This window comes from Anolis sagrei, chromosome 10 (genome assembly GCF_037176765.1).
Source record: "Anolis sagrei isolate rAnoSag1 chromosome 10, rAnoSag1.mat, whole genome shotgun sequence".
Lineage (NCBI taxonomy): Eukaryota > Metazoa > Chordata > Lepidosauria > Squamata > Dactyloidae > Anolis > Anolis sagrei.
The window spans coordinates 8,511,303-8,525,917 of NC_090030.1; the positions used below are offsets into that span (position 1 = coordinate 8,511,303).

At 42.6% G+C, this 14,615-nt stretch overlaps 1 pseudogene; it reads right to left on the minus strand.

Annotated features, from left to right (window-relative positions):
- Positions 1–12,074: 12,074 nt before the first annotated feature.
- LOC137097649 (small ribosomal subunit protein eS26 pseudogene) lies at positions 12,075–12,438 on the minus strand (annotated as a pseudogene).
- Positions 12,439–14,615: the final 2,177 nt, after the last annotated feature.

Here is a 14,615-nt window from a genome sequence, read left to right on the forward strand (position 1 = left end):
AATCTACCATCACACATTTATAGGAATAATTGTGGCCATACTCAACAACCTCAACGCCAAAGCTAAAGATTTTCCCTTGACATTGAGTCTAATTTTGTCTGGCTCTGGGGGTGGTGCTCATCTCCATTTCTAAGCCAAAGAGCCGGTGTTGTCCATAGACACCTTTAAGGTCATGTGGCTAGCATGACTGTATGGAGTGCCATTACCTTCCTGCAAAAGCGGTACCAATTGATCGACTCACATTTGGATGTTTTCAAACTGCTAGGTTGGCAGAAGTTGAGGCTAACAGCAGGAGCTCACCCCACTCCCTGGATTCGAACTGCCAACCTTTCAATCAGCAGGTTCAGCAGCTCAGTGGTTTAGCCCTCTTTGCCACCAAGGGTGTGAGGGTTGGTAAATGTGTATAAGCAGAATAAACAGAAGCTTTACCACAGTATTTAAACCAAGGTATACCCTGCTGTATAATAAAATGTCACTCAGGTTTGTATGACAAGTAACAGTATCTTTACTTTAGTTCAAAGATTCAAACAGGATAACAATATATACATCGATCTCTTTGAATTCAGTCAGGGAACAGAGGAATACAATAGTATTTTAAATAGTCTTTGAAATAAGCCCCATGCCTTAAAATGATCAGTCTTTACATTAGTTGGTAGCCAGCACTTTCTCTTCACTGTCCAATGAGAGAAAATAGCAGAATGACAGTTAGAACCGTTGGTCTCCGCAGCTAGCCAGAGGCAGCAGCCAATCAGAACCCTGGCTCCTGGCACACTCAAACAATCAGCTGCTGACACATCTCATGGCGTCCTTTTTTCAAATCTTCACAAAAGGCACCTCAACACCATACTTAATATGAACTGTCTGAAGTTATTTTACCAGGTGGAAATACCTGATGACGTAGGGTTGAAAAAGAGCATGATATTGACTGTGTAATGTTAGTTAATTAATTTGCGATTTGCAGGCACAATTCTACACATTACTTCTACACCTCTGAAGTAAGCTCCACTGTGAGAAACTCTGAGCCAGGGATAGAAATAATCACATTTGAGAAGGATGGGTGTTTCAACAGCCGCCATCAAAAACAGAAAATATCCACCACTGTGAGATTTCCCACACATGCTTGACAGCAAAAAGACGACTAGCACATTTTTATCTGCAACAAAAAATATTTTTCCACAGGCTCTTTTCTTAGAAAGCATCAAGTTTCTCAAGAAGTGTCTGTACTGCTACCTCTGGAAAAAAAAACTTTTAGGTGTTGTATGGTTAAAACTTCACCAATTATAGTCCAAAAAGAGAAAGTTCTACTTTTACTAGAGGTAGAAACCTCAGAGAGTTAAATCCAAATCCAAACTACTCTCTCGCTTAGGATTCTCCTGTTGTGACAAAATCTGATACCTTCAAATCCAGAAAATATTACCTGCTTAAGAAAGGAGCCTGTGGTTTTATAAAAGGTTAAGGACATCCTGGGTCCCAAGAAGAGTTGTTTTACCATTGTAGAAGGACCTCTACTACATTTGGTGGAAAAAAATGAATTGCACGTGTGTAATCCAGACAACCTCAGCAGTACGTGTGTAATCCAGAAAGCCTCAGGAAGAAAAAACGAAAGGCAAAGATACAGAATGGGGGACAATGCCTGGCTCGAGAGCAGTGTGAAAAAGATCTTGGAGTCCTCGTGGACAACAAGTTAAACATGAGCCAGGAATGTGATGCGGCGGCAAAAAAAGCCAATGGGATTTTGGCCTGCAGCAATAGGAGCATAGTGTCTAGGTCCAGGGAAGTCCTGCTCCCCATGCTCTATTCCGCTTTGGTTAGACCACACCTGGAATATTGTGTCCAATTCTGGGCACCACAATTGAAGAGAGATATTGACAAGCTGGAATGTGTCCAGAGGAGGGTGACTAAAATGATAAAGGGTATGGAGAACAAGCCCTATGAGGAGCGGCTTAAGGAGCTGGGCATGTTTAGCCTGAAGAAGAGAAGGCTGAGAGATGATAGCCATGTATAAATATGTGAGAGGAAGCCACAGGGAGGAGGGAGCAAGCTTGTTTTCTGCTTCCCTGGAGACTAGGACGCGGAACAATGGCTTCAAACTACAAGAGAGGAGATTCCATCTGAACATGAGGAAGAACTTCCTGACTGTGAGAGCTGTTCAGCAGTGGAACTCTCTGCCCTGGAGTGTGGTGGAGGCTCCTTCTTTGGAAGCTTTTAAACAGAGGCTGGATGACCATCTGTCAGGGGTGATTTGAATGCAATATTCCTGCTTCTTGGCAGGGGGTTGGACTGGATGGCCCGTGAGGTCTCTTCCAACTCTTTGATTCTATGATTCTATTATTCTATGATTCTATGAGTGAAAATTTACTGCCTTTTGCCTTGGACCTCACATGATCCAAAAGCTGGGAGTAGCCTCTGCCTCCATGACATTCCTTTTATTTACTTTGGAGATACCTCATTGTCTGAGTATGATGGCCTTCCAAGTGTAGTTTTTTTTGCGGTGGATATATAAGTGATTGTGGAACCCTATTCTTGACACGCATGTTCTTCCAAAGTGAGGAGGACATTAGTTTCCAAGTGGAAGGTGATCCCAGTCAGGGTTGGCTTGATGAACCTTCCTCTTGGCATGTTTCTCCCTTTTGCCCTCTATTCATGCCTCTTCAAATTCCACAGCACTGCTGGTCACAGCTGACCTCCAGCTAGAGTGCTCAAGGGCCAGGGCTTCCCAGGTCTCGCTGTCCATGCCACAGTTTTTAAGGTTAGCTTTAAGCCCATCTTTCAATCCCTTTTCCTGTCCACCAAAATTCCATTTTCAATTCTTCAGTTGGAGTAGAGTAACCGCTTTGGGAGATGGTGGTCATGCATTCAGACAATGTGGCATTCAGTCCAGTGGAGTTGATGTCAGAGGAGTATTGCTTCAGTGCTGATGGCCCTTGCTTCTTCCAGAACAGTGACACTTGTCCTCCTGTCTTTCCAAGAGATTTGCAGGATTTTTTGGAGACAAGACTGATGGAATTGTTCCAGGAGTTGAGTGTGATGTCTACTTCCAAGTCAGTGGAATGGTGAACTTTTAAATGACCTGTCCAAGGTCCTGAACCCCATTCCCAAATACCTTCAGCATAAGAAGCCTCCCACCTCTAATAATAATCAAGGTTCCAGAAGCCAAGCCCTATGGCATTCATTGAGGGAGCTACATATGTTTAGCTCAGAGAAGAGAAGTTTAAGAGATGACATTTAAATATTTGAAAATATGTCATATTAAAGAGCTTGTTTTTGCTGCTTCAGAGACCGTGATATGGAGTAATGGAGTCACACCACAGGAAAAGAGATTCTGCCAAAACATTAGGAAGACGCTCCTGATGATAAGATCCATCCAACAGTGAAATCAGCTGTTGCCTCAAAGTGTGATGGAGACTATGTATTGTCAAAGGCTCTCATGGCTGGAATCACTGGGTTGTTGTAGGTTTTCCGGGCTATATGGCTATGTTCTAAGAGGCATTCTCTCCTGACGTTTTGCCTGCATCTATGACAAGCATCCTTGGAGGTTGTGACCTCTGAGGATGCTTGCCATAGATGCAGGCAAAACATCAGGAGAGAATGCCTCTTAGAAAATGGCTATATAGCCCGAAAAACCTACAACAACCCTGTGATGGAGTCTGCTTCTCTGGCAGCTCTTAAACAGAGACTAGAAGACCATCTGTTGGGAGTCCAGCATCATCCAATGACAGATATATCCATTTCTACTGATGATGGGGAAGCATTATCACCAACTTGTTGTGCTGGTCCTCTTTTCATGGAATCTCCAATGTCATAGCAATGGGGCAAGGAAGCACGGTGTGGCCTTAAACGGTTCAGGCCCCACCTATCTCTGTGATCGCATCTCCCCTGTGAGCTGGCATAGACCCTTCTCTCACTCCCACCACCATCTAAAGTGTGACTTGTGGGGATGAGGGAGAGGATCTTCTCGGTGGTGGCCCCCTGCCTCTGGAACGCTCTCCCCAGAGAGATAAGAACAGCCCTGTCACTAGCCTCCTTCCACTAGGACTTGAAAAGCTGGTGATTCCAGTAGGTTTTTTGAAATTATTAGCCCCAGACCTTATCCTGGCCACTAGCTCTGCTCCCTATACACTTTTCCAGCCCTTAGCTACTAGCCCTGGTCTACCCCTACTATAGTTATCCAACAGGCCCTAGAAATGAAGAGCCTCCAGCATCACCATGGCCATTACTTAGGGCCTTGTCATGCACTTTACCCATTTCCCTGGCCCTATGTTTCCTCATTTGTCCAGTCCTCTTGTGCTTACACAGCAGGCCTTGGAAATAAATAGTTCCAGGTTCCACCCTGACCATCAGATAGGCCATGCTTGCACTTTATCCACTCCCTGGGCCCTAGTCCACCTGTTCGTACTTGCCCAGCCCTTTCATAGTCATTGAGGCCTACTTTGGAATCTTGGCCATTAGGAGCTGAGCTGTTCGATGTAATTAGTACCAAACTGGTTTTAATATGTATGACTGCTATGCAGTACTATATTTATTTTTATGATGATTTCTGTATGATCCTATGTTGGTAATTGCAATACTTTACTATGCTAGAAACCACACTGAGTCCCCTCGGGTAGATAAAGCAGTATAAAAATAAAGGTTATTATTATTATTATTATTATTATTATTATTATATTGCAAAGCAAGAATTTTAACTGGATGTTTATATTTTATAGTGTTTTTTATGTCAGGAGAAATTTGAGAAACTGCAAGTTGCTTCTGGTGTGAGCGAATTGGCTGTCTGAAAAGGACGTTGCCCAGGGGATGCCCGGATGTTTTACCATCCTGTGGGGAAGCTGGAGCTGGCAGACAGGAGCTCACCCCACTCCCCAGATTTGAACCACTGATCTTTCAATCAGCAGTTCAGCTGGCACAAGGGTTTAATGCATTGCAGAACCAGGGGTTCCATATTTTAAGTTGAGTTCTATTAGATTTAAAACTTCACTCAATCTATCTGGATTGCATTTCAGTTTCCGTTCTGCTGTGAAAAGAGTTGTTTTCGAATTATCCAAAGCAAAGTTGCTTTATCATCTAGAGAGGCATTGCTCTATCAAAAAAATAAAAAAAAATGAAAAAGGAACACCAAACAAAAGCATGAACTTCATTTTAATGAGTCACAAGCCTGGCATTTTAAATATTCATCATATTAAAGACTTTGCCAGAAGAGGAACACCTAATTTCAATCAATAAAATGTAATTATCGGGGTGAGGAGGGTTAGGTTTTGCTTTTGACCCAAAGCCTCTTTATTCCCTTTTCCCCACAATGAAAAGAACTTCGCAATAAAGGCACCAAAGCAGCAGCAAAAAGAGATTTTTTTTTCTCCCAAGCCAACTGAGAAGTGCATAAAAATGTCAACAGATGAACATATTTCTCAAGTTCTTTATATATCACTATGTAAAAGGTATATTTCTTTTTAAATAACGTTCAGTTCCCGGGGCAAGCACAGATGAATAATTTCTGTTAAGGATGTTCATTTTGTTCTTTTGGTGAGGGGTGGGTGGGGGTGCCTGCCTGGCCAACTCTTCCTCTGTTTTCCTGCTGCTTTGCTCTGCCCCCCAAGTTAAGAAGGTAGCAGGGGGTCATGCCAAGTGACTTTTGCAGGCTTCAGATCTTGCTGACACAGTGGAAAGCCTCCCACTTCTTTTCTTCACTTCCAGCTTTCACAGCTTACCTGTGAGAGTTTGGTCTACACAGTCTCAGAAATGTCACTACGCCACTTTGTCTTAATGTCAAACAATGTGTGCTGAAGTCTAGCTGCAAACTGCCAAGGTGAGCTCTAGTCGACTGGAAGAAGAAAAGCTCGCATTGCAGCACACCCAAATACCTGGGAGTTACCCTGGACCTACAAGAAGCACGGCTTGAATGCCAAGCAAAAAGTGGGCACTAGAAACAATCTATCTATATAAATAAAAATGTAATATTCATTTGTGGGATTAACATAACTCAAAAACCACTGGATGAATTGACACCAAATTTGGACTCAACACACCTATCAGGCCAACGAGTGACCATCACTCATAAACACATTGGAAAACATAGCGTAAGGGGCTTAAAAAGCCAAAAAAGCAAAAAGACACTACAGCGCATGCACAAAAACAACTCAACCTGGCAAACAAAACACACAATAGCATATCCACATGTTCTTCCAGACTACAGTCCCAGCATCCCCTAAACCAGGCCCTTTAATTAATTAATTAATTTATTTATTTACTGCACTTGTAGACCGCCGTTCTCAGCCCTAGGGCGACTCACGGCGGTGTACAACATATAAAAACAAATTACAATATAGGCAATATCACAAACAACAATAACAACATCACTATCAATAATACAATTACACTAAATCATTCGCGACGTCTCATCATAGAATCACAATCCAATCTCGTTATCCATGTTCCGTTCCAATCATCATTGCCAATTGTTGTAGCACTTAGTCAAACGCCTTCTCAAACAACCACGTCTTTAGTCTCTTGCGGAATGTCATAAGGGAGGGCGCCTGTCTGATGTCTACAGGGAGGGTGTTCCACAGCCGGGGGTCCACCACCGAGAAGGCCCTATCCCTCGTCCCCGCCATGCGTGCCTGTGAAGCAGGCGGGATCGAGAGAAGGGCCTCCCCAGATGATCTCAAAGTCCTCGTGGGCTCATAGGCCGAGATGCGGTCAGACAGGTATTTTGGGCCGGAACCGTTTAGGGCTTTGTAGGCCAACACCAGCACCTTGAATTGGGCCCGGTAGCAGATCGGCAGCCAGTGGAGCTGGAACAACAAGGGCGTTGTATGCTCCCTGCATCCTGCTCCTGTTAACAACATGGCTGCCGCGCGCTGGACTAGCTGGAGCTTCCGGGCCGTCTTCAAGGGCAGCCCCACGTAGAGAGCGTTGCAGTAGTCAAGGCTACTTTAAGAGAGGAGGATGACCCAAATGCATTGCTTTCAAGTTGCAAGCTTTCTTCTACTTGGATTTCTTTGAGAGTATCCCAATCCCTGCATATTTCCAATTTCCTATTCCTGGACTGCAACTCCCAGAAACACTCCAGATAGATAAGATAATAGATTAGATAGAGATAAGGTAGGTAGATAAATCAATCAATCAGGGGGACTGCTGGGAGTTGTAGTCCAAGAATAGGTAGAGAAGGAAGAAAGGGGAGAAAAAGGAAGGGAAAGAAAAGGGGGGAAAGAAGAGAAGAGGAAGAAAATAAGGAAGGAGAGAAGGAAAGAAAAAAGGAAGAGAGGAAGGAAGGAAGGAAGGAAGGAAGGAAGGAAGGAAGGAAGGAAGGAAGGAAGGTGTACCGTTTTTAACTGCAAATGTTGTGTACTTTGTATACTGATTTGTTGTAAACCACTCTGAGTCGCCTAAGGGCTGAGAAGAGTGGTATACAAATTAAGGAAATAAATAATAAATAAATAAGGAAGGAAGGAAGGTTGGCCATAGCAACATGTTGCGGGTACAGCTAGTGTGTGTGTGTGTGTGTGTGTGTAAGCTCTGTTCATTTTGAGTGACATCATAACTCAAAATCCGCTAGATGAATTGCCACCAAATTTGGCCACAAGACACCTACTAACCCAAGGCATGACCATCACTAAAAAAAAAATGATTTTGTCATTTGCGAACTGTAGTTGCTGGAATTTATAGTTAACCTACAATCAAAGAGCAGTTTGAACTCCGCTAATGACGGAATTGAACCAAACTTGGCACACAGGACTCCCATGACCAACAGAAAACTCTAGAAGGGTTTGGTGAGCATTGACCTTGAGTTTGGGAATTGTAGTTCACCTACATCCAGAGAGCACTGTGGGCTCAAACAATGATGGATCTGGACCAAACTTGGCACGAATATTCCAAATGCCCAAATGTGAACACTGGTGGAGTTTGGAAAAAATAGATCTTGAGATTAGTTGCTGGGATTTATAGTTCACCTACACTCAAAGAGCATTCTGAATCACAGCAATGATAGAATTGGGCCAAAATTCCCACACAGAACCACCATGATCAACAGAAAAGACTGTGTTTTCTGGTGTTATTTGGTGACCCTTCTGACACCCCCTCATGACCCGCCCCCAGTGGTCCAGACCCCCTTGTTGATAAATGATGCATTAAGGCCAGCCAGTCCATCTGCCTTCACCAGGGCAAGAAAACATGATCAAAACCCTTCTGACAAAGAGCCATCCAGCCATAGATACACTCATAAGCTGTTATTTCACCACCTGACTTCTGCCAGGAAGTAGTAGCCAAAAATGAAAGGATCAAGGTAGTGACATCTCTGGCCTACCCACTGTTTGAATATCAGCCACATGCCTTAAATCAAGAACTAGTATTCTAAGACCTACAGAGATACTCACAAGAACACCCCAGCAAGCAAGAGTCCAAAAGGGGCAGGCTAAAACCTGGAACCTCAACCCATGGCTGATACCACATGAAAGACTCCCTCCTGGGCACAAAGAAGACTGGGCAACTTGGAGGGCACTGGACAGACTGCACTGTGGCACCACGAGATGCAGAGCCAACCTTAAGAAATGGGGCCTCAAAGTGGAGTTCACGATATGCGAGAGTGGAGAAGAGTAAACCACAGACCACCTATTACAATGTGGCCCAAGCCTTGCCACATGCACAATGGAGGACCTCCTTATAGCAACACCAGAGGCACTCCAAGTGGCCAGCTACTGGTCCAAGGACATTTAATAGAATGCCAAGTTTTTCAACTTTGTGGTTTTTTTAACTACATTACAATTGTACCCTTGGTTCGCTCCTGATACGATAAATAAATCATTAGACTGGTGCAAGAAAGATAGTGAGTGGGTTTGGGCTTACTTAGTTGAATAAACCCTGCCATTTTACAAGATGTGTGTGTGTGTGTATGTTCATCTGGATGATGTTGTCCCTCCATGCGTCACTGAATTGTAGGAACATTTGTTCCAGCATCTGTGCAAAGACAGAGATAGGAAAGTTAACAAGAAAGCGTAACAACATTATATTTCCGCTAAAAAGCTAAAAATAAAAAAGCTTACCGATGCTATTTTAAAGATACAACTATCCTTTTACTCTGAGTAAGACATATTTCAGAGAAACATCCACTTCAATAGTTCCCATTCCTCGGTATCTGCTGTGTCCTATGAGAACCATTAATCTGCTGCTGTTTACCATCTCTCATCTGCCCCCTTCATCTTCCAAAGACCTCCATTAATTTCTACTTCTCAGAATGAATTTCCTTCATGACCTCTCTGTGAATGTTGATGTCTCTCCTCTGAAAGAAAAAATAGAAAGGAATGACATTTGCATAGTATATTTCTGAAACACCAAAATGCACAACTCTTTTGTGGTTCTTATTTTTCGGGGGCTTGGCATCTTACCTTTTTGTTGTTGCTTGCTATCCAACACCGATGTCTTGATTCACCCATCCTCTTTCTCAATTCTCCATCTAATAGCTGTACCTGTTGCACACACATCCTCTCTTCCAAGATTTTCTCTCCTTTCCTTTCAGTCTTCCTTCCATCCTTCCATCTCCAAATCCATCTCTCATCTTGATCCTCTGCTCCCATCTAATAGTAATAATATACTTTATTTAATAATAATAATAATAATAATAATAATAATAATACTTTGTTAAAAAACAAAGTATGGATTGCCGATGTTGCAATCCCAGGCGACAGCAGGATTTAAGAGAAACAACAGGAAAAGCTGACACAATATGAGGATTTAAAGATTGAACTGCAAAGATTCTGGCACAAGCCAGTCAAGGTGGTTCCAGTGATGATCGGCACACTGAGTGCAGTGCCTAAAGACCTTGGCCTGCACTTAAACAAAATTGGTGCTGACAAAATTATTGTCTGCCGGCTGCAGAAGGCCACCGTACTGGGATCTGCATATATTATCCACTGATACATCACAGAGTCCTCTGTACATCAAAATTAATATCAAACTGAACATAAATTTGCCACTTTGATGTACGGAGCAATTCATGCCCGTAGCCAGGATTTCGTTTGGGGGGGGGGGCTAAAAAATTTTCAGGGGGGGTTTCAGGGGGGCTGAGTTTCGGGGGGGGGGGGGCTGAGTTTGAGTGAAAGAGGGTCTAGCCTAGCAAACCTTTTGTATCATTACTCCAATACCCCCATGCATATGGGATATATGCCTGCGGAGCATCAATATTATAATTGCAATTTGTGTATAAGTTTAGATTTCATACCAGTTTACTGATTACTGGCCGTCCCCTGCCATGTGTTGCTGTGGTCCAGTATGTGTATATGTGTTCTGTGTGTGTATATATATGTGTATATGTATATATGTGTGTTTATGCGCATGTGTTGTAATGTATTTTTATTGTTTGGCTTTTTAAGTCCCTTCCATTGCGTTTTCCAGTATTTTTATGAGTGATGGTCACTCGTTGGCCTGATAGGTGTCTTGTGTCCAAATCAGGTTCAATTCATCCAGTTATGTCAACCCCACAGACTAACATTACATTTTTATTTATATAGATTGACCAATGCATACTGTTGTACTTGTGGGTATATATTAGTTTGGTGTATAATCAGGAAGCAAATTTACTTTATAAAAGTAAAGTTCTGCCAGATGTAACTACATGCTTAGTTCAATCTATCTGTTGTTATCCTTGGTGTGTCCATCCCCCATCTCCCCCCAACCAGGCACTCAATGACTAAGGGAAGACTGGGGGAAACAAGGGACAGTCATCAGCATGTGGCTTATTTCTGTAGCCATCTTCAGGAAGACCATGCCATTTACATGGAGCTCTGGAAGACATTTGGAAGGTTCCCAGAGCATGCAGTAATTGCACAATTTGCAATTACCTTGGTGCTTTTAACTAGACATTGATTCTTTCTCTGTGCTAGAGTTTTATACATGTCATTTGCCTTTTCCTTCATTTCTGATTGAACAGAGAAAACATGTATGTATAATATATGAGTACAGGCTCTTTTCAGGTCCTCAGGTGAATGCATAGAATCTGAGAGCTTGGAGAGATTCACAATACCAATTTCTACTCCCCTGCCATTTATTTATTTGCTTATTTAGGAGATTTATAACTTGTTCTCTAATCAGAATTCTGAAAGTGAGGACCAAAGTGTGCTCTTAAAAAAAGATATATCAAATGGACAAAATATAAACAGGAGGACAGATCAAAGCTATACAAGAAGCCGTTGAAATGAAGTAAATACTCGAGATACAAAGCCTGCCTGAAGAAATGAGTGGGCTAAGTACAAAAGTGCCAACTAGAGAATACGCCTTGAAAGGAATGACCTTTTTAGTCCCCCATGGAATATACTCCAGCTGGATTTAAACCACTATTCATCACTGATCTAATTTTACAATGAGAGCCATTGTTTGATCTGAGTATTGGATTCCAGAAACTCAGGATGGGAGTCCTCACTTTGCTGAGTGGCCTTAGACAATTCACATTCTCTTCACTTCAGAGAAAGGCAAGGACAAACAAGTGTAGTCAAGAATATCCCAGGATGGATTTGCTTTAGGATCACAATATGCTGGAAATGTCTTGAAGGCACTCAACCACCATCATTGCACATTGCTGCTGAAAAAGGTTTAGGGTCCGCCATTTAAAGAGCTTTCAGTTAAAGAGCCATCAAACCGAAGAAGGAAATTACAGGTAGAACAAGTAGTTACTGATGAACCAGAGGTAGAATATGGTGATACGTGGTTTGAAGAGGCGAAAGGCATTTGTCTGTCACTCAGGTTGTCACTCACTTTCATGTCCTTGACCTTTAATTTATTGCAGCTACATTACATTTTATGTAACTTGCCTGGAGACCCCTTTCCTCTATAAAGGAACGGCACACCAAAGGTCTTTCTATGTTCAAAAAACTCTTATAATGTAAAAGGCAGCATATGCATAAAAGACAACTTTTCTTCCTATTTACTTTTTAGCCACCCATAACTTTCTATGAGACTAGCAGCTCACTCATTATAATTTCCAGGAACCATTGGCCACACTGACTGTAGCATTTCAGCACCGCAGATCAATAATGAGTAAAATGTATTTATTTAGTTGGTATTAACAACTTGACACAATTCCAACAATCTATTTACATCGTTTTGGGGGGGGGGGGTGGTCTTTGTGTAGCACCTGCAGGCCTGAACCTTGAAGGAGGGGTGCGGTCCTTCCGAGCCTCACGGGAGCAGTTCCTCACCACCTTGCTGTGGATGGCACAGCTCACGCAATAGTGAAGCTTCACATAGAGCTTGGGCAACACATAGGAGTCAAAGACGCTTGCTTCAGAGATGTCTCTGACAGCAGCTGCCTCTACAATGCTTTGGATGACAAATTACTTAATAGCCTTATCCTTGGGTACACAGCGGGCACAGTTCGTACAACGTATAGGCTGGACATGCCCATGGCCCTTCTTGGCGCAGTCGTTGTTCCTTCTCTTCTTCGTCATTTCGATGCTGAGGAGGTGAAAGAGCCAATAATGAGTAGAAATGTGCAATTTGTCCAAAAGGCATGCCCTTTTGGGATCCATTGTCAGCTAACCCCTCATTCTATTTACCGGGAAGTTGCTCAAATCAGGAGGGGTGTTGCTGTATTCATTCGGCAGAGATTCGGCCCATTGGCTACAATGGCAAATTTTAAAGGCTCAATCCTCAGTCATTTTAAGGCCTATCTGCATGAACCCTACCTCAGTTTTAGATCCCATTTAAAACTACACGCCTGACAAGTTTCAAAACAATGCACCAATGTACTGATTTTTTAGAATTATTTTAAGTTTTAACCATAACATTTTTTTTAAAAAAAAATAAGACAAAACACGAGAGAGGTGTTTTGAGAATTGCACTTGCCAGTTGTGTCCATTTCAGTCAATCAGAGCATGAACAGAACCATGCCTTTTATTGCCTTGTTGCAGCATAGATAGGAGAGATACTATCAAGAGAGACCCTTTCCGGAGAAAAGAAAAATACGGCTTTATTTCCAGCTGGGACTCTGGTGAGGGGTTCTGTCCAAAAGCATCCAGAGCAATGATATAGGTGCGGACCTTCCCTTTTATAGTCTCCAAATGCAAGCAAACAAAGAACATGCGTCTACATACGTTGACATCATTCTCTACGTCACCTTAGCATCAAATTCTATCTTCCAACATACAAAAGGCATGTCTCTGTCTTTCTGAAGAGCAAGCATCTTACATTCATCAGTCAAGGGGCCCACTTTGACCTGTCATGAGGGAGAGGCATTGGCTCCTTCCCTAGAAGCAAGGCACTGGGCTTTTTGTACCAGCCTCTGTGGCTTATCTCTCTCTTGGAATGTATAGATAACATGCCCCCTCTTCAGCCCCTCTCTTGCTATGCCTGGACACAGCTTGCTTGCCTGTTAGCTTGGGTTTCTTATACAGAAAGAACTTGATTTTTCTATACAGTTCAGTGTTTGTAAAGTACATACAATTTTTACATAAATAAATATCTATTTTTCCAATATCTCCTCATCAGTCTGAGATACAAAGAGAGAAAAAAAACTCCCAGCAGTCCTCCTGATCAATTTATCTACCTACTACCTATCTCTATCTGATCTATCTATCTTATCTATCTGGAGGATTGCTGGGAGTTGCAGTCCAGGAATAGGAAATTGGAAATGTACAGGGATTGGGATGCTCTCAAAGAAATCCAAGGAGAAGAAAGCTTACAGATTGGAAGCAGTGCATTTGGATCCTCCTCTTCTCCTAAAGGGCCTGTTCTAGGGGATACTAGGAGCTTTAGTCCGGAAGAGATTGTGGCTATGCTATTGTGTGTTTTGTTTGCCAGGGGGAGTTGTTTTTGCACATGCACTGTAGTGTCATTTGCTTTTTTTTGGCTTTTTAAGTCTCTTCTGGAATGTTTTTCGGTGTTTTATGAGTGATGGTCACGCGTTGGCCTAATAGGTGTATTGTGTCCAAATTTGGTGTCAATTCATCCAGTGGTTTTTGACTTATGTTGATCCCACAAATGAACACCGGGATTGTGGCGCAGCTGGCTGAGTGTCGGCTGCATTAAGATCACTCTGACCGAAGCCAGCCTGGGTTGGAGTGGGTTTCCAACTAATTGTGTGTAGCCTGTTGTCGACCTTTGCAACCCGAAAGACAGTTGCATCTGTCAAGTAGGAAAATAAGGTACCACCTTAAAGTGTGGGGAGGCTAAATTAACTGATTTATGAGGCCACAAAGAAGACTCCAGCAACGCATTCCAGCGGGGAAGAATGCGGAAGTGCTTCATCAACGTCGCAGATGGACGATGAAAGCGACAGCTCCCCTGGCGGCCAGAAAAAGTTAAACAGCCTATGTATATTTCTGTATATGTTTGTATGTCAAAAATTGGCATTGAATGTTTGCCATATATGTGTACACTGTAATCCGCCCTGAGTCACCTGCGGGGTGAGAAGGGCGGAATATAAAAGCTGTAAATAAATAAATAAATAAACATTACATTTTTATTTATATAATGTTCCAGAGTCCCTAACTCAGACAATGTTGGATACCTAAGCTAGTATTTTAATAAAGGAAATAATATAAAAACCAACCTTCCATTATGATGAGTAAGGCGACAAATGCTGGGAAGCAAGAGCATGGAGTTGGAAAGTCTGATATGAATCTCTCCCTGTGCCT